At 37.1% G+C, this 22,555-nt stretch overlaps 1 protein-coding gene across 1 annotated transcript in view; it reads left to right on the top strand.

The window, feature by feature from the left end:
* Positions 1-10,031: 10,031 nt before the first annotated feature.
* Positions 10,032-22,555, top strand: part of LOC107731275 (semaphorin-3F-like) — a 36,726-nt gene continuing 24,202 nt past the window's right edge. Inside the window, exon 1 of the mRNA XM_016542324.1 lies at positions 10,032-10,500. The gene's annotated coding sequence lies outside the window, so the exon portion shown is untranslated. The remainder of the gene's footprint in view (positions 10,501-22,555) is intronic.

The raw sequence follows: 22,555 nt of genomic DNA, 5'->3' as shown, positions 1-22,555 counted from the left end.
GGATAGTTGGCCAATCAGAGCACACCTCGCTTTTCAGAACAATGAGCTTTGTAAAAATTGACGCGTTTCAGAAAGGCGGGGCATAGAGGAGAAACAATAATGTACAGTATGTGGAAAATAATGTGTTTTTTGAACCTTAAACCGCATAAACACATTTCATTACACCAAATACACAAAATAATGTTCTTTTTAGCAACATCATATGACCCCTTTAAAAGAGATGGTAAAATGTCCCCACTCATTGGGGTTTTGAGAAACAGATGTATATAAAGATATTTGTTAATATACCCTTTACTGTGTCTTTGTTCTGAGTTTGTACTGGTGTGGGCCCCACGTGCTGACGCATCAGCCATCAAGCGTTCATATTCTCCGATCTCAACAGGAGGTAGACAGGCAGTGTTTTTCTGGTAAGTTCAGGGCTCTCTCTGCATTGTAAGTAGGATTATGAGGCTAAAGGTCACATTTCACTCTCGGCCTGTCTGTCTATTCATCTTCCTAAAATGGCTGTATGCTAAAACACACCCGCACCTACGCACAAATGTCGTAAAAACACTCACACTTGTTTTCATTAAATTTTGTCCACTAACGATGTTCAAAAGTCTATACAAAAGATTTCTAAAAATCATGAGAACATGTTCATAATGTCACTTCATATATTTTGTTTAATAGCATTAAATGATGGAAATGATGAATGAATGAATGAATGAGGGATTTATATGGAAATATATTTTGCATGATATGATGGTAATGTCATTTTAAGCATTTTGGTAATAAAATAGCTTAGACACATTTGTCTTGCTAAGGCAAACAGTTAGCATATTATATATACTAAATACACACAATTAAATAATATTATTGCATGTTTATTATTTGACAAAGTTACAGCTTGTTGGAAATGATTTCATTTCAATGTCTTTATTTCAAATACAAATTTCTAAAACGTTAGGTTATCATAGTTTTTGTGTGGATAATTTAGCTGTGGCTACCCCTAACAAGAGCAGCTGTAAGTGTGAGAAAAAAATTATTATAGTTTTTAAAATATGATACTTTATACTTTTATGATAAATATGACCCTCAAATAAGGGTAAAACAATAAAATCAACGCATAAAAGGCATTTGAAAAGTAGCACAAATAAAGCAAGTAATAAAAACAGCTTTAAAGTGACCCGTCTATAACAAATATTCTGTATGTAAGCTTTAAAAATCAACCTCTCAGATATGAAACTGCATGTATTAAAGAAGTATAAAAGTAGATCTAATGAACAGGCATTAGTGTGTACATGCACTAAAACAGTTGTCCATTTTTTAACATAGCACTGTCGCAATGAGACACCAACAATAGATGACTATGTGCTCTGTAATTGAACTAATCTGATTTTTTTTCAGTGGTATTTCAATGCTTAAGGAGTCCATCCTAAAATTAATCTATTCAAAATGCAAGACCTGGTCATCCGTTCAGGTTTGTGAAACTTCAAGCTGGGCTTTTCTCCTCAAACACAGACGTCGGTATCTACGTAGACTATCTAAATTCATTACACCAATCCCACAATGTGTTTGATATTTTCTCCCTAACGCTTTGTTCCTTCCAGCATCCCAGTTGCACAGCAGAATTTCCTGCACCGCATCTGCAATCTCCCTCACCTTGATGTTGTTAGACATGTTACCTTTGAAAGAATGAAAGAGCGTCTTTCTGCAGGAGAGGATGAAAGGGCGCTGGCCTCCATCTTAGCAGCACGGAGAGACGATCTCACCGCAGGGCACCGCAGCTCTCTGATGCCTCCTGACAGCTCAGGACTTTCCTCAACTTTCAAGTTGTTATACAGTAGTCAAATAGCTCTGGGGGAGAGAGAAACCATAATGGGAGAGGTTTGAGAGAGGGAATCTTATCTCCTTTTTCTCTTTTTAGCTTAACAAGTGCTGTGATCTAATTACCTGGGCAGAGACGTCTGGAGATGTGAGAAGATTCTAGAAAGAGGACAAATATGCACTTGAAAATCAGAATGGAATAATCTCACCTCTTTGTTTTGACTTAGGATGTGTTCACACATGTAGTTTGGTTCTCTTGGTTCTTCTGGTTTTCTTGGTCTGGACCAAAGAAGGAAATTATATTTAGTACTGGTTCGCTTGGCATTCACACTGTAATTTTTAACAGCAAAACTTATGATAACAAAACAAATGGAACGTAATGAAAATCGCAATCTAATTCGACAGCTTTCATGACATGTATTTTGCAACTAAACTTATGTATGTGCATGTGCATGTATGTGCATGTACTAAAATACCATAATGGTATTTTAGCAGCTGATAACTCACAAACAATTTGTTACAAAAGGAGTCAAAACAGCGCAAGGAACTCATCCATTTGAACACAAATGAAAATCTGCTGCAAGGAGACGGCGGTTCTGACACCTGTACTCATCTGTAATGAGAGACATGACAAACTCATATTGCTCATCATAACTCTGATGAGAAGAGAGTGTTTTTGGTTTGTTTAGATATTTTTGGTCCATGTTGCATTCATATTTCAGTCAAAAAAAAGCACTAGAGTTCGTTTGGAAGTGGGCTGAGACCCACCTTCTCAAGGTGTCTTGGTACACGTGTTTGATGTACTAACAAACCAATTGCACCAGAGTTTGATTTACCAAATCAAACATGCCAAGTGTGAACAACACACTCTTAAAATTAAAGGTTCCAAAAGGGAGTATTGCAGCGATGCCGTAGGAGGAGAACCATATTTGGGTCCCCCAAAAAACCTTTCAGTGAACAGTTCTTAAAAGAACCAATTTTTTCTTAGTGTGAAGAACATTTAAAAAATCTGAACAACTAACTTTTCCACTATAAAGAACCTGAAAAGCTTCTGTGAGTGTTAAAGTTTCTTCATGGGACTGAAGATGTCAATCATTTTTAGAGAGTGTAATAGCAGACTACCTGGATTATACGGAATAAACCGATCCGCAGCTGTTAATCGAATGCGTATGCACGTACAAACACAGAGAAAGCAGAACGAAGAGGGGATTTGAAGCCTGTTAGATTGGCGATGTGAACACAAGCACAGACATGTCATGCTTAATTCTGGTCCAGGGATTTCCAATGGGGTTGACTCCGGCAGACTGGTGTTTCTCTTTATGGGACTTTAAATGAGACAGTCTTGTAAAGCAGAGATCATGATACGAACAGCTTCCGTATAAACAATCTTACATGCATGAAGACACACATTCATGTCCAGGCACACAGTGAAATGTGGGAACACACACACACACACACACACACACACATGCACATACAGCAAAGTATAAGGAGAGTGGGAGGTAGGGAGGGAAGGATGGAGAGATTAGGATGAAGAGCGAGAAGATGAATAGCAGGATCATTAGCCTCATCTCCCAGGACCTGACAGAAATATGCGGTTGAGATGGATGGAGTCCATGGAAAAATAGAGCCTATAGTCCACCCCCTGCCCCCCATTCAACCATATCTGCCCCTTATTAAAATAAATTGTGTAGATTTATTGAGATCTGGGCCCTGTTAAGAACAGAAGTTGATCCTGAGCTTTTCGTATCAGGATTCCTTTCATGTAGAGAGAACCATCATGGAAAGATAACATTGTTAGGCAGAGAAAATCCTTTTAGATATAATCCCTTTCTTTCCCAGACAGAAAGCCCTTTGCTGGTTGTGTGTAGTATCTATCTGGTTCGTCGCCAGTCTGACTTTCTGTGAAGCAGACTAAAAACATACATTTACAAATAACTTTAATCCTTCATCAGTACTTAAAAAACACTGTCTGAGAGCATCACAATCAATGGATCATATTTCCTATTCTTGCTTGGTAATCTTAGCTACGCTCTAAAAAATGCTGGGCTAAATATAACACAGTGCTGGGTAAAATATGGACAAACCCAGCTATTGGGTTGTTTTGACCCAGTCGTTGGGTTACTACCCAGAAGGTTGGGTTAAACATTTCACTCAACCGCTGGGTCAAAACAACCAAGTCCATATTTCACCCAGCGCTTGGTTGTATTTAACCCAGCATTTTTTAGAGTGTAGTTGACATAAGTACTGTTGTATGCAAGTAGTGTTGCATCTGATAAACGCAAATATAATCCATTATAATTAAATATCCATTAAAATGCTGGGTTATATTTAACCCAGCATTTTTTAGAGTGTATAATCGCTGTCTACACCTGATGCACTGCATTGCGTAGCACTGACTGATGCCCCATTCTATATCTGACATACTTGCACTACTTCTGACAACTTGACAAATGACTGAAAGACTTACCATTGAGGTGATCTTTTTGGAGGTTTTGCTTTGACGTGTCCAGAGTAAACAGTATATCAATGGACATGCTTGGTGTAGACATTTTTTTTTTCACTTAATAACTGGAACAATTACTTGTGTTGTGTCATTATTAAATGACGACTGTAACCCAATGTTATCAAGCAGATATGAAAAAATGAATTTAAGTTTGTGAAGCAAGTCTAGATGTAATCCATTTAGGATTTTGTTTCTTTCTTTCTTTTTTCTTTCATGCTTTTCTCATTAAAATAAACAGTATGATTTCCTTAAATGTCTTTACACTGTACTCTGGCGCAGGAGACTTATGAAATCAGTATGACACATGCTGCTAATGTTCAGCAGTATAGAGTGTCTGCCAAATCACTTATCCAAAATTATGTTAGATTAGATATGAGGTATTAGTTTAGACTAAGGCCTCCGTTATGGATTATCAGAGGTTGGGGTTTTATTAGAAACAGAAACTCTTATCTCTTTGACCTTAGGTCAAATTCTTGTTGCAGTAGAGTTCAGCCACTTTTTGTATTTACATTTACATTTACATTTAGTCATTTAGCAGAGTTGAATACAACTCGTTCAAGTGTTTTTGCAATGAAAGGTAAAAGGGAAATCGGTCTGTAGTTCTCTAAAAGAGTTGGGTTTATTTGCCCTTTAATCAAATAAAAATGGGTTTCAGGATGTTATTGGAAAAGTGTGTGTGTTTTTTTTGTGTTTTTTTTTTGCTTTTTCTCACCAAGGACCTTAAATAACTACAGGTGTTTTAGTTGTTTTCAGTTATATAGTTGATACTTTGGCTAACTGTCATAATCTAGAGACTGATGATTGGATTTCACATGTTCCCCTCTTTGAGGGGTTGTGATCTTAATGCTTGTACTCTTGATGATCTCAGCAGAACCAGAATTTCTCGGTATGGTTCTCACTGATACAATCAGAGGCTCTCGTTGGCCAGAGAGAGAACAGAAAGAGGCTTCTTCTGGGAAAAGCTGACAGTTACAGGTGGGTTTTGTTGACTCTCTCTCTGACCGTCTTCCTGTTCTCCCGTTGTCTGATGGGAAATTGCTCATATCCGTTGGAGAAAACCAACCCTCGCAAAACTCATGCATGATGCATAGCCAAAAATACAGATTTTTTTTCATTTTTGCTCATGTTTGTCATCACGCCATTTTAGAGAAAACCTAACAGCTAAACAAAATAACAGTGAGTTTGAGAGTAATACATAGCGAAGCTTACACATTCTCAGTGGTATTGTATGCGTGACTGTGCTTTCCATAATACATTTGCAAGCCAAGTGAAGTCAAAATAACACATTCTGACCGTAAAATATTCGTGAGTTCCAGTATGCATCTGTGACTCTAGTACACATCTGTGACTCTAGAGTGAATGTAGTACACAGGTTTTGGATAGGGATATATTTCCATGGTATAGCTGCCAAAGCTAAGCAGTTATGCTGGAAAAACCACTGGAAAAGTTCAAAACGAATACATAAGTCTCATGAGCAAACCAGGAACTAAATCAGAGTTAGTCTCCAACAATATAATCATTGCAAACTCTCTCCGGAAGGCAAAAGATGAATACCGCAGGTATAAAACCAATCCCTCATATTTTACTAGTCTTTTAGGGAGATTTGAATATAGAAACAACCAAAATATGGACTGAATACATAAAAAATTAAAACACTAAAAGTGACAAGAAGATCCTGTGTGCATGCACCTAACTGTAGTAATTTCCTCTTGTAGAGGAAGCATGTAGGTGTTCCACATGCGTCTGTTGCATGTGACTGTCAGCTACATCAGATTGGGTGTTCAGAGGAAATCCTAGTGACAGTGCCCTGGATGGGAAATTACACTGCACCCTTTACTGATACTCTTGTATCCTGTTCAACACCAAAGCAAACAGAAGCACCAAATACTACTGTAGAGCAGAGCTCCATCTCTCCAACTGTCTATACATAAGTATTAATTATTTATGAGTAACAAAAAGTTCAATAAAAACAGCATTACTAAATTCCGTGTGACAGCTGGAAAATGAGAGGACTAAATGTGGTCTAGGCCTACTTGAAAACTTTTTGGTTTTGACAATTACATTCTTAGCTTTACTTGAAGATCTTGTGCACATTCTCACACAAGTGTGTGAGCAAGCAAACAAGCAGGAGAGAAAGATGTTGTAGAAAATCCTTATATGCAGGGGTGTAAATTTCATCTAATAGTTGGGGGTGGGGGGACAATAAACATAAAATTTCCCAAGAGCAATTTTTGAAGGGGACACAAATAATACAGCTAAAATTGTACTTGTAAGGATATGTAGACATTACTATCCATCACAATGTTGCCAAGTCCGCGGTTATACCATGGAATTGGGCTACATTATCACTGTTGCCACGGGTTGAAGTGACCCCAATAACGTGTATTTTAGCCCCCGGAACGCGATTTTTTACCGGGGGACCCCCTCGAAACGTGGTTAGTTTGGGCTAGTTTTGAGTAACAATTGGCAACCTGGCAACCCTTTCCGTCACGCAGGTAATGTTATTATTGCTAACATAGCGACTCATCGAAAAATACATTGGCATCATCTGTATTAAAGAGAAAATAATCACTTCATCTGATGTTTAAGTGAATAAAATAGCCTTGACAGCCTTGGAGTTCCACAACTATTGACTTTGTTGTCTCTCACCGGACTTGTGTGTGTGTGTAGGTGATGTCAAAGAGGAAAGCAGACATTTGGACCAAAGCACTGTGAGGCAAGGGAGGGGGAGACTCAAAATGTTTCTAAACTTAAAACGCATTTTTGCCCCGTTTGCGTTGTTTTACTACTTACACAATTATTTAAAGTATAAAACATTGTTATTTGCAATACACAGTGTGGTTTTTAATCATATTGTTCGGGGGGACAACCCTCAGATGGGGGTCAAATCACCCAATATTTCTTTCACTTGCTCATCCGAGCATGTAACGCCAATCGACTGGACCTATACTTATGGCATAAATGTCCACCTTCTAAAGTACATCTATCCAATTCGCAATACAAAACATTTCAAAGCAGTTTTACAGAAAATGCATGTTTTAAATATTACAATCCAAAAAGCTAAGGTGACTGAGTCAAGGAAAAAAAAAATCAGTGATGAAGGATTGGAGAGAAACCTTGACAGTCTCTGAACTCATCAGTGGAAGCCCATCCTCTGCCAAAAGGTAATATCCAGTGGCAATAATATATGGCTCTAAGGTCATACATGTCATGGTTAGTTAATATAAGCAGGCCTAGTGGACTCAAATCAAAGGTTACACACCTCACCGTCACAGAAAAGAAATTTCAGAGTTTATTCCAAAATGTGGTAACTGACATAATTCAGTCATTTTAAATGTGTAACAAACATGCAAAAACAATTTGGTCTGAAGACTTGAAACAAATGCCTTTTGTGAAAACTGATTTTTCATTAAGATTTGCTGCATTGTCATAGACTGCAAAACTAGATCTGTGTCATTGCCGGAATGACCTCTCATTTCCACAGAGCTGCCTGCATTCCCTAAACCCCTTCACCCAGATAGCTGCATACCATGGTTGGCCGTCCCAACTCATTTTCTCCTTGTGAAAGCAAACAAGACCGATCGATTCATCCTCCCAGCAGGTAGAGGAGCCCTGCAGCACGCCTGTCAGTAAAATCGTGAGCATCTACAAGAGTGAGGGATTGAATAGGCTGTGTGAGACGTGTAGGCTTACGAGTGACTTGGGGAGGTGAAGGGTCTTGGGCTCCATTGGAGAACAGGGTGACCCCCACACAAAGGGCCAAACAGAGACATGGGGTTTGTTTTGCAAGCAGACACACACACATACACACGTAAGAGAGGAATTTGAAAATGCCCTGATATGAATGCTGTCTTTAATCCTTTTTCCTGGTCACCCTACTTCTTTCGTTGTGGGCCACCGAGGCTGGACTCTCAGGAATCTCAAGAATTCCCAGAGCACTTTTTACCCTATTCCTGCATGGAGACATTAGGCACAATGACAGCACTGCCCTGTCTGCGTACAGGGTCAGATCCCCCTCAGTGTCTTTCTCTCTCTATCTGCCACCTCTTTCCGCTCTCTTACCCCTCAACTGTGATTGCCAAAAACCTGTTAGCTTGTGCTGGATATTGTAACAACATACAGAAAATAGCAAAATCACTGATATGGAGGGACAGGGACATCTCTCAAAAGTGCTAGACTGACTAAAGTCAAATACAAGCAGTTTTGTTATTGTTAATTGAAACTAAAACTGTTATTATTTGTTTTTGGTAATAGAAATAAAGTTGAAATACAATAAAATATAGATATTAAATAAAAAAACTTAGAACTAGTGCCATGGCAATTAACTGAACTAACGTTGAAGTACTAAAATTACTAAAACTGAAATAAAAATAAATGAAAGCTTTTAAAATTAAACTAAATCAAAATGAAAATATAAAAATGAAAGCTAATTCAAAATATTAATTAATACAATAATAGCATATAAATAATACTAAATTAACATATAATTCAAGGGTTAGATTGATTAAAATTTTCAAATACAAATTGTAGACAAAATGTTCCTACCTTTAATAAAAAATAAAAAATAAAAAATACAGAAGCTAAGCTTTTCAAAAGCAAAACCCAACCTGATTTATCTTTGTATCTTTTACATCAGATGTAGCATGATGAAGTAATAATTTCTTCCATTTTTGTCCTAAAGAGCCAGGACACATTTTGTTGGTTGCTTGGTTTCTATTTCTGCGTTGTTGCACTGAGTTGCCCCGCCCATTGTTCAATATGATTGGTCTAAAATCCGATCAACATGTACATTAAAGGGGTCATATGATGCGATTTCAATTTTTCCTTTCTCTTTGAAGTGTTACAAGCTCTTGGTGCATAAAGAAGATCTGTAAAGTTGCAAAGACTAAAGTCTCAAATCCAAAGAGATATTCTTTATAAAAGTAGAAAGGCGGGGCATAGAGGAGAAACAATAATGTACAGTATGTGTAAAATAATGTGGGTTTTTTTTACCTTAAACCGCATAAACACATTTCATTACACCAAATACACAAAATAATGTTCTTTTTAGCAGCATCATATGACCCCTTTAAACATAACCTATCCTCTAATTGGCCGAGATTGTATCACACCGCAGATTCACATTCACTGTGTACAGACAATTGCTGGAATCGCACCAGCACAGCTATACTGTGAGATGCACGTCTGTTGTTTATAGTGATTTTTTCCCCAGCTCAATCCATAAGGCTCATGTAAAGCTACATTTAACACCAACATATAATCACAGTCAGCGGTAAAAACCCCAATAATGCAGCTTTGTCAGGCTGTTTTCAGAACAGTCCAAAGCAGTGTTCTAATAGAAACAACACAGAATTAATATCGACATAATTTCGGAACAAAATTACTGGCTAAATGTTAAAATGTTAATCTTTTCCGAGTTCTATTCATTTCAACATATCTGCCCTTAGAAGTTAAATTATCGTCAGAGCCGCTGACAGAAACCCGCACTGTTTCACATCAGAGAGAATTAAATATGAGGCCTCACCCAGACTAGGAGGTTTATTATAACCCATGCAACCTGACACCAAGGGTAATAACTCTAAGTTAATAGGACTCAGTATTGGGAACTTCATGTGCTAGCTTATAATTAATGATCCCCTCTTTGTAAGATTAACTAAGAGGCCTGGTTTATTAGCTGGATGACAATCCCTCTTTCAGTGCCTCAATCAGGCAGCGGGGGCTCTGTGCAGTAGAGTGCTGGCAGGGAGCTGGTTAACACTGACACGGCTGGCTGGTTTTAATAGGGAGGTAGTGGAGAGAGGGCGAGGTACAGCACACAGCACAGCCGACACCTGCAAACACTTGACTGGACTCGTACAGAGAGGCAGCGCGTCTGACTCTGGAATACTAACGGATTTGCTCCTCATGATATTGTGAAAGATGACAGTGCGACTGGAATTGGGAAAGTTTTTCTGAGCTCCGCGTTAATTCTCAAAGGGTAACCGGTTAATGAACGCAAGATAGTAGCCTACTTTAACTGCGCCGACTGGAAACTTTGGCAACTGAGAAAGAACGAAGAAACAACCTACAAGCCTACAAACAAATGGACATTGACGCGTTTAGGTGTGTTTTGTGACTGTTTTGTTCGCATCGGACAGCTGCGTGCTACGGAATGTAACATCTTCCATCTTAAGTTACCTGGACAAGAAGTAAGTGGCTCCTTAAAGAAAGAAACATGTTTGAAGCATTAAGCAGTGTGTTTGTTTGATACGGTTTTTTAATTTGCTCATCTTTGAGTTCTTTGTTTACATTATCCTGTCACCTACAGGCTGTCTCAAACAGTGAGGTGCCTGACGAGAGCACTTACGGGTTGGGAAGCATTTTTGGGCATCATCACGCGTATATGATACCCAAAAATGCAGCTGACACGGAAAATGCATATACTGTAAATATAAAAAGCTATGAAACGTTCTAGAGAACCTATAGGAACCCACTGAAAAGGGTCAGATTACTGAGGAATTTACAAAATGAATGGGACCTATTTGAAGTGCCTCAAGTATCTTTTTTTACATACATAGGCTACACACACACACACACATATATATATATATATATAACCAAGTCTTATCCTGGTGGGTTTCTCACAGCCATTGTCTCAGGCTCAGTGGTCTTCTTAGATGCCATGAGGTTCCCACATCAGCCTTCATTGTCCACTTTACACCCACAAGACAAAGTTGCTCAGGAATGATCAGTTTTCTGTTAAAACAAACTCAGCAGGCAACTTTAGAGAACCAAGAGGTGACATTTCGAAATGCACATTATTTGTTCACTGGACTAAGTTATTATTCATTCACAGCTCTACCTGAAAAAGTAATGCATTATGGATCTGAAGTTAAAAGCATGTCAGATATGGTCCCTAAAATTTGTAGGTTTCTAATCTTAAATTTTGCATATGTAGAATAAAAGAGGGCATGAATTATGTATTACTTCCAGTATAGTGCTTGTTTTAATCTGAGAGTTTTATTGCAGTTGGTACACAGTTCAAGACAGGTCAGTCATCATAGAAGAGATTAAAACTGTTGAATGTGTGGTTTATTTGGTCATTTAATCAGTCCATTGATTGATTTGTAAAGTGAACTTTGTCTGAAACACTGCCCTGGCTGTACAACATTTGGTGGTTTCTGGTATCAAATAGCGATTCTTGATGTGTGGGACACTCAAAATCCTGCACAAAACATGAAAAGGCTCTTAGTGGTTATGATTTTAAGGCTGTTTTGAAATTCACGTCCTGTGCTTGTATCAGTTGAAATATAAAAAATGCATTCATTTACATCCTTGCTCAGCGAACTTGAGGATGATTTTGATGCTAAGACAGAGGAGATGATTAAGGAATTGATTAGTAACTCCGTTTATGTGCTCCTGAGTGTAAATGCTGGTTAGAATCCTTTAATGCACAACATGAAGGTATTTATACAATTCTTTGTCTGTTACCTTGATCCATACTAAATGCCTCTTCGGTGTTGTTACTCTGGCATATTTGTGTGCTGATTTTTTTTTAATATGTTGCCCTAAAAGCTTCTGGCCTTGATATGAAGATGGACTGTTTTAGCGGTGTAGAATTTTCACCAACCTTTTGAAGTTATTCAAAACCAACCTGCTGCTTGAAAGACTTGACAGTGGAATTCTGGGATCCATGTGGATCGTCTCTCATCAATTATTGAACAGTTATTGAGGCAGACGAGGAAAGAAGGTCTGAAATCAATTGAGAGGCATCTTGCCCTGAGGGGTTCACTGGATCTGCCTTTATTTTGGTATTGTTGACAGGCCTTAGTGAAATATTAATCTTTCCAATCATAGAATACACTATATACTGACTTACCTAGAAGCTGTGCTGTCCATACTAAAATCTCTTGCTTGTGCCATTATTTATTTATTTATTTTTAAAACAGGGATTGTTTATATTGTTGACAATTACACGAGTCCGTTAAATGCTTTTAATTATTGATGGAATTGTGTCATTTTTGAAGTTTTGCATAAGTACATTTAAGTTAATTGTAGAGAAATACAGTGATTACACTGTAACCTCTGATTACATTAGAAAAAATATCAAACCACAGATGCTATTTTTTTGTGATTACATTTTCATGGATGTATGAAGTTCTCCTGAAGTTCACTCAGGTGTAGCAGAGTAACCACATATGTAGTTCATCACATTGTCATCATTTCAGAACTACAAAGTGTCCAAATACTTTGTCTTAATTTCAAACACTATATGTAGGGCTGTGCAAATAATCAAATGCGATTTTCATGCGCATCTCGTCATTAAAGCCGGTTCTGTGATTAGTAGTAAATCTCCAGCATGTGCGTTCAGATGGAGTGGCATTTACTACACAGAGCTGTAGTTCACTGACAAGCTACGCAATATCGCGTTCAAAATCGCAGGCGATTCATTGCCGATTTTGAACGCGATATTGCGTAGCTTGTCAGTTGAAAAACACATTTGATTATTTGCACATCCCAAACTATATGTCTTGTTTTATAAATTAAAAACCTTTCTAAAAGTTCTCTAAAAATGCCACTAGGTTTGATGCTTTATTTAATCCAATGACATGTTACACTTTTTTTGAGGCTACTAGTCTTCAAATGTTTTGCTTCCAAGTTTATCCTTTCTTAATAATTTTTTCGTTTCCCTTGTCATGAGGATGAAGAAGATGATGATAAAAGACTGAAGTAAATATTCTAAATTGGTCACTTTGTTCTATTCTGAGCGTTCCTTGAAGACATTATGAGGTCATGTTTGGGAAGAGAGTATGTGAGAACTCCGAGCTGATGTCTTTGTGATTAACACACTTTGAACATTAAGAAGGGAATCTTTTTATATAAACAGCCCCTGAAAGACACATAAATATTCACACTGATACTCTTCCAGGCATATTTCAAAGAATCCAGAGATGGATAATTAATACCTGTACAAACCTGTTGACATGTTTCGAGAATAATACGGAGCATTTGTCACGAGAACAAAAATAGTCTTTTCATCAGCTATAATTTGCAAACAATTTAGTGGATGTCAGTTGTCAATGTTTGGACGTCTGCCTTTCTTACTTTTAAAATTTTTTTAGACCAGAAGTTTTTTAGACCACACAGCCTTACTAGTTTAAATCCCAAACCCCCCACAGTCTTTCTAGTGAAAGTATTTTAATGGATATTCTAATCTCTTCCTTTAACTTATGAATATTAAAGCTTTTATCCCTCTCCCCATTTTGTTAATTCAGGGAAACTATCTTTAGCTCAAGTTGTTTTTTTTTGCGCATTTCGACATTCATGTAGCTTTTTTTGTTCACTGCGTAAATGACACACTTAAATTCCCATTTGTCACAAGTGCCTCTCTCTCTCCCACACACACACAAACATAGAGAGAGATGCACTCATGTATACACTTCTCACTCTCTACACATACAACAAGCCTCTTGAGATGGTTGTCATGACCGCGTCAGTGGTGCTGGGGGGTCAGAGTGGGGTCAGACCGGACTCTAGGGGTTGGTGGAAGGGGGAATCTGGGGCATAAGTGATAATTTAGTGATGTCATTGTGGATATGGGGAGGCGTCCACCTTACGAACGGTGGGTTTTTGTACATCACATATCACATATTCTCGATGTTCTTTAATATATCCATTCAGGCTTCAAAGCAGAAGCACCTGACATGACTTCAGAATGCTGACCCCCCTCAAATAGCCCCCCTCATCAACCCCATCCTGGTCCTGGTGCCACATTTACGGAGAAAGGCACAATGCAGGGGCGTCAATAACAGTGAGCAAGAGTGCCTAATCCCTGCAGCTGTCAGCCCTGGGAGTATTAAGCCTCCATTCTGAAGATTCTTGGGTCTTTGCCAATCAAAGACCAACAGTAGTTGCTGCGAGAGTCCGCTGATGACCAAACAATCTATTCTCTGGCTGGAGAGGGACAGTGGATACAAAGAAAAATTAAGTCATCACATCAGAAGGGCAAGAAAAGGCTTGGAGGAAAAAAAGATGCAGGGTGTTCATCAGTCCAGTGATGCTACACAAATGTCACACTGTAGTGTCTGGTTGTTCTCAGACTATATGGAAAATGTGACGGTATGACAAAACAATAAAAATAAGTGTTGAGTCAAGTGTTGAGTGAGGGATGCCAAGAATAGCAAACGGAAACTTGTTAACCTAGTGATTTTAACCCTTTCTTTTCTTTGACTACTTGCCATATGTAAGATGATCTCAACTGTTGCTCAGTGGGTCGTACTTTAGGTCTGAATGGGGTTGTGGAACTATTGCCAAGTATATCGTTACCATATCTTTTTTTTTTTTACTTTATCGGTTGATATCAGATATTTAATTGTGCGTGCTTATTATCTTAATTTTTTTCATTTAGATGTACATGTAATGGAATTATGTAATTTAATTACAAAATAAATGTAACGATTACAAAGGGGGTTACATCTGAATATTTTCACACACATACAGATTTGATTGTTTTTTTTTTCTAAATTGCATTGACTGCTCTAAAATATGAGACGCCAATATTTCAGGAGTTTAGGACAGAGAATAGGACACATGCTTATTCGATAACTGTTTTATTGCCTATTGGGGTTATATATATGCTTTCTTTTTTAAGATTAACTGTTTGTTTTTTTTCCAAGGCATTGTTAGATTCCAATGTTTCCTGTCATAGCTATGCAAAGATTTGTTTTAAAAAACAGCATCATAGCTATTATTAAACTATATCTTATGATTTTAAATCTGTATTTAACCTCAGAATGATCTCAAAGTAAGTCTGATTTTGTGGTGGCTATGCTTTAAAATTAAAATATTATAATCTTTATTCAAGTGAGGAAGGATTTCAAAAGGCTGACAGTAATCAGTTTTGAGCATACTGTAAGTTTAACCCTGCCTGGTTTACATGTTCGAAAATTATTTACAGTTGGAAAACGTTAAGAAAAGTAATCAAAAAGTAATCAGTTACATTACTTTAATAAAGTAATTGAAATAGTTACACTACTTATTACATTTTAAATAGAGTAACTTGTAATCTGTAACCTATTACTTTTCCAAAGTAACCTTCCCAATACTGTTTGTCATCATCTAACACTCAGTTGAAGTACATCTTTAAAAAGAATAATAATTTAATAATACGACTTAAATGTTAGGTAGGAGTGGTTGACTCTTAACTTTTATAAAGAACATCTCTTTGGATTTGAGACTTTAGTCTTTGCAACTTTACAGATCTTCTTTATGCACCAAGAGCTTGTAACACACCAAAGAGAAAGGAAAAATTGAAATCGCATCATATGACCCCTTTAAACAAATGTCAAAATAAATATACATTTTATACTGTACAGTGTAAAGTTGTAGCATTTAAATAATACAATTATTATTTATAAAAGAAATAGAATTTATTAAATAGCATATTTTATTGGCTTTGTCTGTTTGTGTGCATGTATTGATAAGCCAATAAAATATGCTGAAAAATAGCAGATATGATATAATATTAAAACTATAATACTTTAATACTTATACTATAACACTACAAAACTTTGTAATTAAATAAAGTTAAATAAATTAAATAAAATTGCCTAAATAAAACTACATTTCCTGTACTGAACACAATTTGTGTTATGCAGTTGTTTTTTGGCTGATAAATTGGCATTTTTTTCAAAATGTTTGCATATGTGCAGTTCAGTGCAATATTAACATCTATCATTTTTGTTTACTTTTGTATGATGTTTTGGATTATCATTTGATCTCCAATGTAAAATCTTGGTCCTTAAGCGAAGTCAAATCTAAACAAATCAAAATGCCATTTGAAACCAAGAACTAATGGATTAAATCTCCTTTATTCTTTTGATGCAGTGCATAACAACATTGCATCCTATCATGAGGTCCCCTGATGCTGGAAAACAGCTGTCAACTATGAATAGCAGAGGCCATGCTGGTGGGGTAATTGTAGAAGAATTCAGTGTTTTATCATGTAAATAAAAGAAGAGAGGCCATCGAAACAGGTGTTGGTATGCACCGGGAGGGCCATGTGCTGTTCGCCCTGCTCTGCGTAAAGTCTCTCTAATGCTCCTGCTCTCAATTTCTAACATTACAACACACCAGCACCACTTTCAGGGATCTGGTTTTGCCAGAGGGGAGGGGAGCATTGTGGTAGGGATTAGAAAAAGAGACGGGCAGAATTCATGTGTGCGTATTTATGTGTGCGCGTGTGGCTTGAGAATGATGGAGTGCATTAATATTGCATGATGCAAAAGCGCCTTTTTTGTTATTTCTAAATTAGTGCCTCATTATTTCCCCATTCGCGATAACCTATCATATGTACCGGGATGCTGTTTCCTTTTGTATGAGGAAATGGTTGTTGCGTGTTGCTTGGTGACTGCACAACACCACTGACGTGTGAAGGTGAAAATGTCCCTGTGGTTTGTGGGTAGCGGTCACTTCAAAGACCCGCAGATAAGATGTTCGGAGCTTAGCAGCCTTTGAAGACAGGAGCTGGATCCGGTCCTTAAGGGTGGTGAAGCTTAGCCAATGACTCCAAAGCTGTCTGCTCCGCCCGGTTTAAATGCACAGTCCTGGACCTTCGTGTAGGGGGCAGCCAACATTAGAGCTGGAGAAGGGCCACAATTCCCTCAACAGTGGCACACACTTGGCTCCCTGACACTAGAGAGCATTTGTGCGTTTGTGAAAACCTTCCCTCACTTGCTAAGCGCACGACATGAACTTACTTTAGACTTGGCCCTGAGAAAGCCAATCTGTTATGCCGCTTTCCAGTACACTTCGGGACTGGCTGTCAGCCATTTTTGCAAAAACAGGCATCAAAGGATACAATGGGCAGGTTAGTGTGTGAATATATATATAAAAACTGAGAAAAGTCTGTAAAAATAGGGCCCAGTATACTGTTAATAATATGAAGGATTTTTTTTTATTTATTTTTCACAGGTGTTTTACTTTATTTTAAATTACACAGAAAATTGAGTTGTGTTTTAGGGTTAATGGAAACATTTGTCAAATTAATAGATAATGTCTTGGCAGAAAATTACCAGTACATTTTCAGTTTTTTTTCTTACAATGTATAGTAAAAAAAAATATTTAAAAATATATAAATATATACTGTATATAAAAGAGATTTGAAGATTTTTTTTTACGGTTTGTCTGAACATCTGCTTTTGAAAAGTGTGATTGATAATATAAAAAAACTAGATATTTTAAATGTAACCCGTGTTTGTCAGTTTTTGCTTCAATTTCAAAAACTTGATCAAATTTACATGTATTCAAGCACAAATAATTACAAAGAGTAATTATAACAGCAAGTAATGTATCGAATTAAACATGACATTAAGTAGAACAACAAATAGTATTCTCTTGTAAAGCATGTTCCAATAACCTACACTGTTAAAAAAAGTTGTAAGTAAAGATTATTGGAGTATGTGTTACAAGGAAATACTATTTCAGTTTTTCTACTTAAAATGTAATGCTTAATTCAGTGTGTTACTTGCCATGTCTTTTTAATTGTGATATTTACTATTAATTTCTGAGTGTACATTACTTCTATACCAGATTTTTTTCAGTGTTTAAGATGCTGTCCTGATTTGCTGGTTTAAGTGTGTTTTAGACTCTTGTCTGACTGGAAGACCAGCTAACTGACCAGCTAAACTAGTGAAAACCACCATTTTTATTTTCAGCAGGAAAGGTATAAAGTAAAACTTAACAGTAAAGTCTGAGTTTCTGGTAAATGATTATTGTATTTCTTCTGTGGTGGATGTTGAAACATGACCCTCTTGACCCCTTTGTACACTTGTTAGTCCCTAGGGGCTGTTTTCCGAGTCAGTGGCAGCTCTATTGCTGAGCTAATGCGTCACGCTAATGAGTGCTAACATTGACAGCAGACCGCATTAGCCCCACCCAGCCTGCGTTCTGAGAGGTGATAGGGTTGACTGCTTCACCTTTTCTTCTCCACCTCAGTGGTTTAATTGCTTGGGCTAAAGCTCTTGTTACTTTTCTCTATTTCTTTCCCATTTTTCTATTGTTTACTCAGATTTGCTAACTGAAAAGTGGTCACAAAATCTTCAGAGGCCTTGAGGCAATAGAAGGTTTGGGGGTGCAGAATATGCTTTCTTCACAGGAGAATGAAATGTAGCCTGAGGATTTGGAGGGGATTTCAGAGATTTGGAGTTTCTAGTTCAGCTTGTCATGTAGCCGTATATCTTGGGTGGTGTCAAGCGGAGTGGTTTATCTACATGCATGCTTTACTTTAGATCTATTATGTTGTTTTACCCTATGACAGTCAGTGATTTTTTTTAAATGGTATTTTTGGCCTTAAAAAATGCACTTGACTTTGGGAAAGGAGCAAACTGATACTGATTGGCTCATGAAACTGCTAATTAATCCAACATAGACTCATTGGAAAAATGTGCCTCAAAACTCCAAACGCACGCACACACACACACACACACAAATCTTCAGAGGCCTTGAGGCAATAGAAGGTTTGGGGGTGCAGAATATGCTTTCTTCACAGGAGAATGAAATGTAGCCTGAGGATTTGGAGGGGATTTCAGAGATTTGGAGTTTCTAGTTCAGCTTGTCATGTAGCCGTATATCTTGGGTGGTGTCAAGCGGAGTGGTTTATCTACATGCATGCTTTACTTTAGATCTATTATGTTGTTTTACCCTATGACAGTCAGTGATTTTTTTTAAATGGTATTTTTGGCCTTAAAAAATGCACTTGACTTTGGGAAAGGAGCAAACTGATACTGATTGGCTCATGAAACTGCTAATTAATCCAACATAGGAACATGGAAAAATGTGCCTCAAAACTCCAAACGCACGCACACACACACACACACACACACACACATATATATATATATATATATATATGTATGTATATATATACAGTATACAACACAATTCACTGTAGTTTCCAGTTGAAATTATCATTAGTGGAATTAAAACAACTTTTATTCCTTTTCACACAAACTGTAATAGGGCAGTGGAAAATTATTGTTTAATAAACACTTATTTTGATGTGTTTCTTTGCACAACAATTTTGATTTGTAAACTATTGTTTAATGTTTGCATTCAGGGTCGTAGCCATCATTTCAGAAATGAGTGGGACAGAATATCAAGCGTAATACCATTTTTTCGGACATTTATATAATTGATGTGTTTTATTTTTACAATGTAAAAAAATGTCAGTAAAATAGCATTTTTAAAGGCCAGTTTATCTCCTCTCACTTGTGAAGTTTCTTTTGTTTGTTGTGCATCATCATGTTTTCTGTTTAGCCCTTACAAAAAAATCTGAATTAAACATCAACAATCGCCATCTTCATTTTAATTTGTAATATGTTACAAAAGAGTTATGGTTCATCTGTTTCTGAGAAAATTGAACATGCTTTTAGGATCACTGAATGGACATTTTACTTTGAAACAAGAAGTAACGTAATGTCATTTTGCAGAAATGTCGCCACAGGCACGTTTTTTCAAATGAGGCTGGGTTTAGTTAATCACATAAGGAGGTCACTTTATAGTTGTATTGAGTTTTCATATGGATTGGTTTTATACATTCTTTTCTTGTTTAGTCATTGGCCTATATTTATTTAATGACTAGAGTGAGCAAAAAAACCTTAAAGAAGATATGCACAGACTCACAAAATTATTATTCTTTGCAGATGCAACTCATTGTCAGACAGTAACTGCTCCAGGCTAAATGCAGGACGTCAACAATAGTCTCTGATCGTACCCCTCTGATTTCTCCCCATGGGCCGTTCCCAATATGCCTCTGGAGATCAGGTGGCCCAGATAAACATATGCAATCTGTCACTGCCCACAACTGATAGACAGAGTCACCCTCATGCAGTTTTCCATCCATTTTGTTGCATCATTTACCAGAAATAAACCATCTAATATCATGTAGAAAACAAGTTTTATGGATGGAAAAAAAATGACTAATGGAAAATTAACCACATCCTTGAAAAAACAGAGCAAATCAAGTGAAATCAAATGAAAGTGAACAGCATCTCAGCCCTTGATTTTTGAGAAGCTCATGTTTCTGGTTTTCTTGGCATGCAGGGTTTAGCCTGATCATCCATCTTTAGTGATGCTGTCATTGTGTTTTGTGTGTCTTTGGTTAAAGGTTGCTGGCCACTGTGGTTTAAAAGCACAGTGTGAGTCTCAGTTGAAGCTCTCAGTTAATTGTGGCTGTTTTTGTAGTGAGCTATAGGCTTCTAGGCCTCTTCATCACATGAGAAGCCAACAGTAATCCAACCCACAGAAGCAGGGATGGTTTTCCTGGTTTTATTAATCTAGTGACTTGTGCACAAGAAATGTAAGATGAAGTCATCCATTAGAACCCTTAAATCATTTTATAAAATGATTTAAAATGCCCCAACCGAATGCTTGGTTGTACATAAGCGCTAAAAAGATTACATCAAAGGACAAAGATGTCAAAGAGGAGACTGGACAGACATGTAAGGAAGAGTCTTCTGTCACTGCGAGACTGATGAGCACCAACAGGTCTTTGAATTGAGAAATGGCCTGTCTTTTGTGGAGGAATGTGTGGCACAGGGTTATCAGCTCTAGACGATCCCTCAGAGCTCAGAAATGGCCTTCCACTTGATTCTGAAGTTTCTCAGATCCGTTTTACTGACTAGATGAGCTGTTGGAAATGCACCCTTGAAACTCTTAGCCGTATAGTTTGATTTAAAAACAACCGATTCACAGAGATTTAACATTCTTTTAAATAATGGGGGACACGCAGGGTGTTGGTCATGTGATCAATCATGTCTCGCTTTATTCCTTGGGGCTCCCCTGCTAAAAGTCTTTCTTTGTTGGAGGCCCATTAAAGAGGTCTGTGTATTTTTCTTTAATGAATTTAATGACTTACAAACTCTCTTTTAAAGGTTTTAAATCTAGATTCAAAATGACCTCTAAATATCGTCATATCCTCAGAAATATGACATTCTGTAAATCACAGTTTCTTATTTGTCAATTAGAGCTGCTCTAAAGGGTCCTGTGAGTGAAAATGCAGACATTGGTTCAGCAGGAGGGAGCCACTGCAGTTGAATCATTGAGGGAAAGTCTCCCAGAATCCTTTGTGTCAGGTCGCCCCATGACCTACTGTTTCCACATACCCAGGCTCCTTAATGGTAAATGCGCTGCGCTATTGGTTTTCTGTATTCATGCCTGCTGCATGGAAACTAATTTCCACTTGAAGAGGAGCTCAGCTGGAGAGAGAAAAATAGAGTGTTAGAGACTGGGACAGAAACGAGCGCAGAGAGAGAGTCTTTGCCCAATTATATTTGTATTCGTTTTTTCTGTTTTATACTATTTTAATTAAAGGAATAGTTCACCAGAAATGTCATTATTTAAAGGGGTCATATGATGCTGCTAAAAAGAACATTATTTTGTGTATTTGGTGTAATGAAATGTGTTTATGCGGTTTAAAGTTAAAAAAAACACATTATTTTCCACATACTGTACATTATTGTTTCTCCTCTATGCCCCGGTTACGCTTTCTTTCTTTGCGTGAACATTTGGGCGGCTTTATGCAAATCTTCCCACATAGTGAGGTAGGTATGTGGGGGCGTGTTCGAACGAGCCGTTTTAGGTAGGTGTGGCTAACTCTTAACTTTTATAAAGAATATCTCTTTGGATTTGAGACTTTAGTCTTTGCAACTTTACAGATCTTCTTTATGCACCAAGAGCTTGTAACACTCTAAAGAGAAAGGAAAAAATGAAATCGCATCATATGACCCCTTTAAACTTAATATTTGTGTATTTTAATTGCATTTAAAATTTCCATCCATTTGGATTATTAGCATAAACTAATAAACTTAATATGATGCATATTTGTCAGTCATACATAAATGAAACATGATATTTTTGTAATAGTATTAATGCACTGCATATGTTTTAAATGCACAGTAAACAGGTTTATATATTTATCATTAATAAATCCAATTTTATTTAATTTTCATACATTTTAACCAACTGAATCTTACGTTCAACAGGAAGCTATCAAACCATGTTCATACTTTTTAACAGATTAAATGTATTTGTTTTCACATGTCATGATTAAGTTTTAGTTAATAGATATAGTTAATTTTCCATTGAAAGAAGTTGATTCAGTAATATTATGAATTAGCATGTGAAATACCTTTAAATCAACTTTAAATCCATATCTAGATAATGTGTTTTTCACACCTCATCCCTTGTTTTTTATTCATCTGCTAT

Source organism: Sinocyclocheilus rhinocerous, unplaced genomic scaffold (genome assembly GCF_001515625.1).
Source record: "Sinocyclocheilus rhinocerous isolate Xijiao unplaced genomic scaffold, SAMN03320098_v1.1 scaffold1600, whole genome shotgun sequence".
NCBI lineage: Eukaryota > Metazoa > Chordata > Actinopteri > Cypriniformes > Cyprinidae > Sinocyclocheilus > Sinocyclocheilus rhinocerous.
This window is presented reverse-complemented; position numbering and strand designations above follow the sequence as displayed.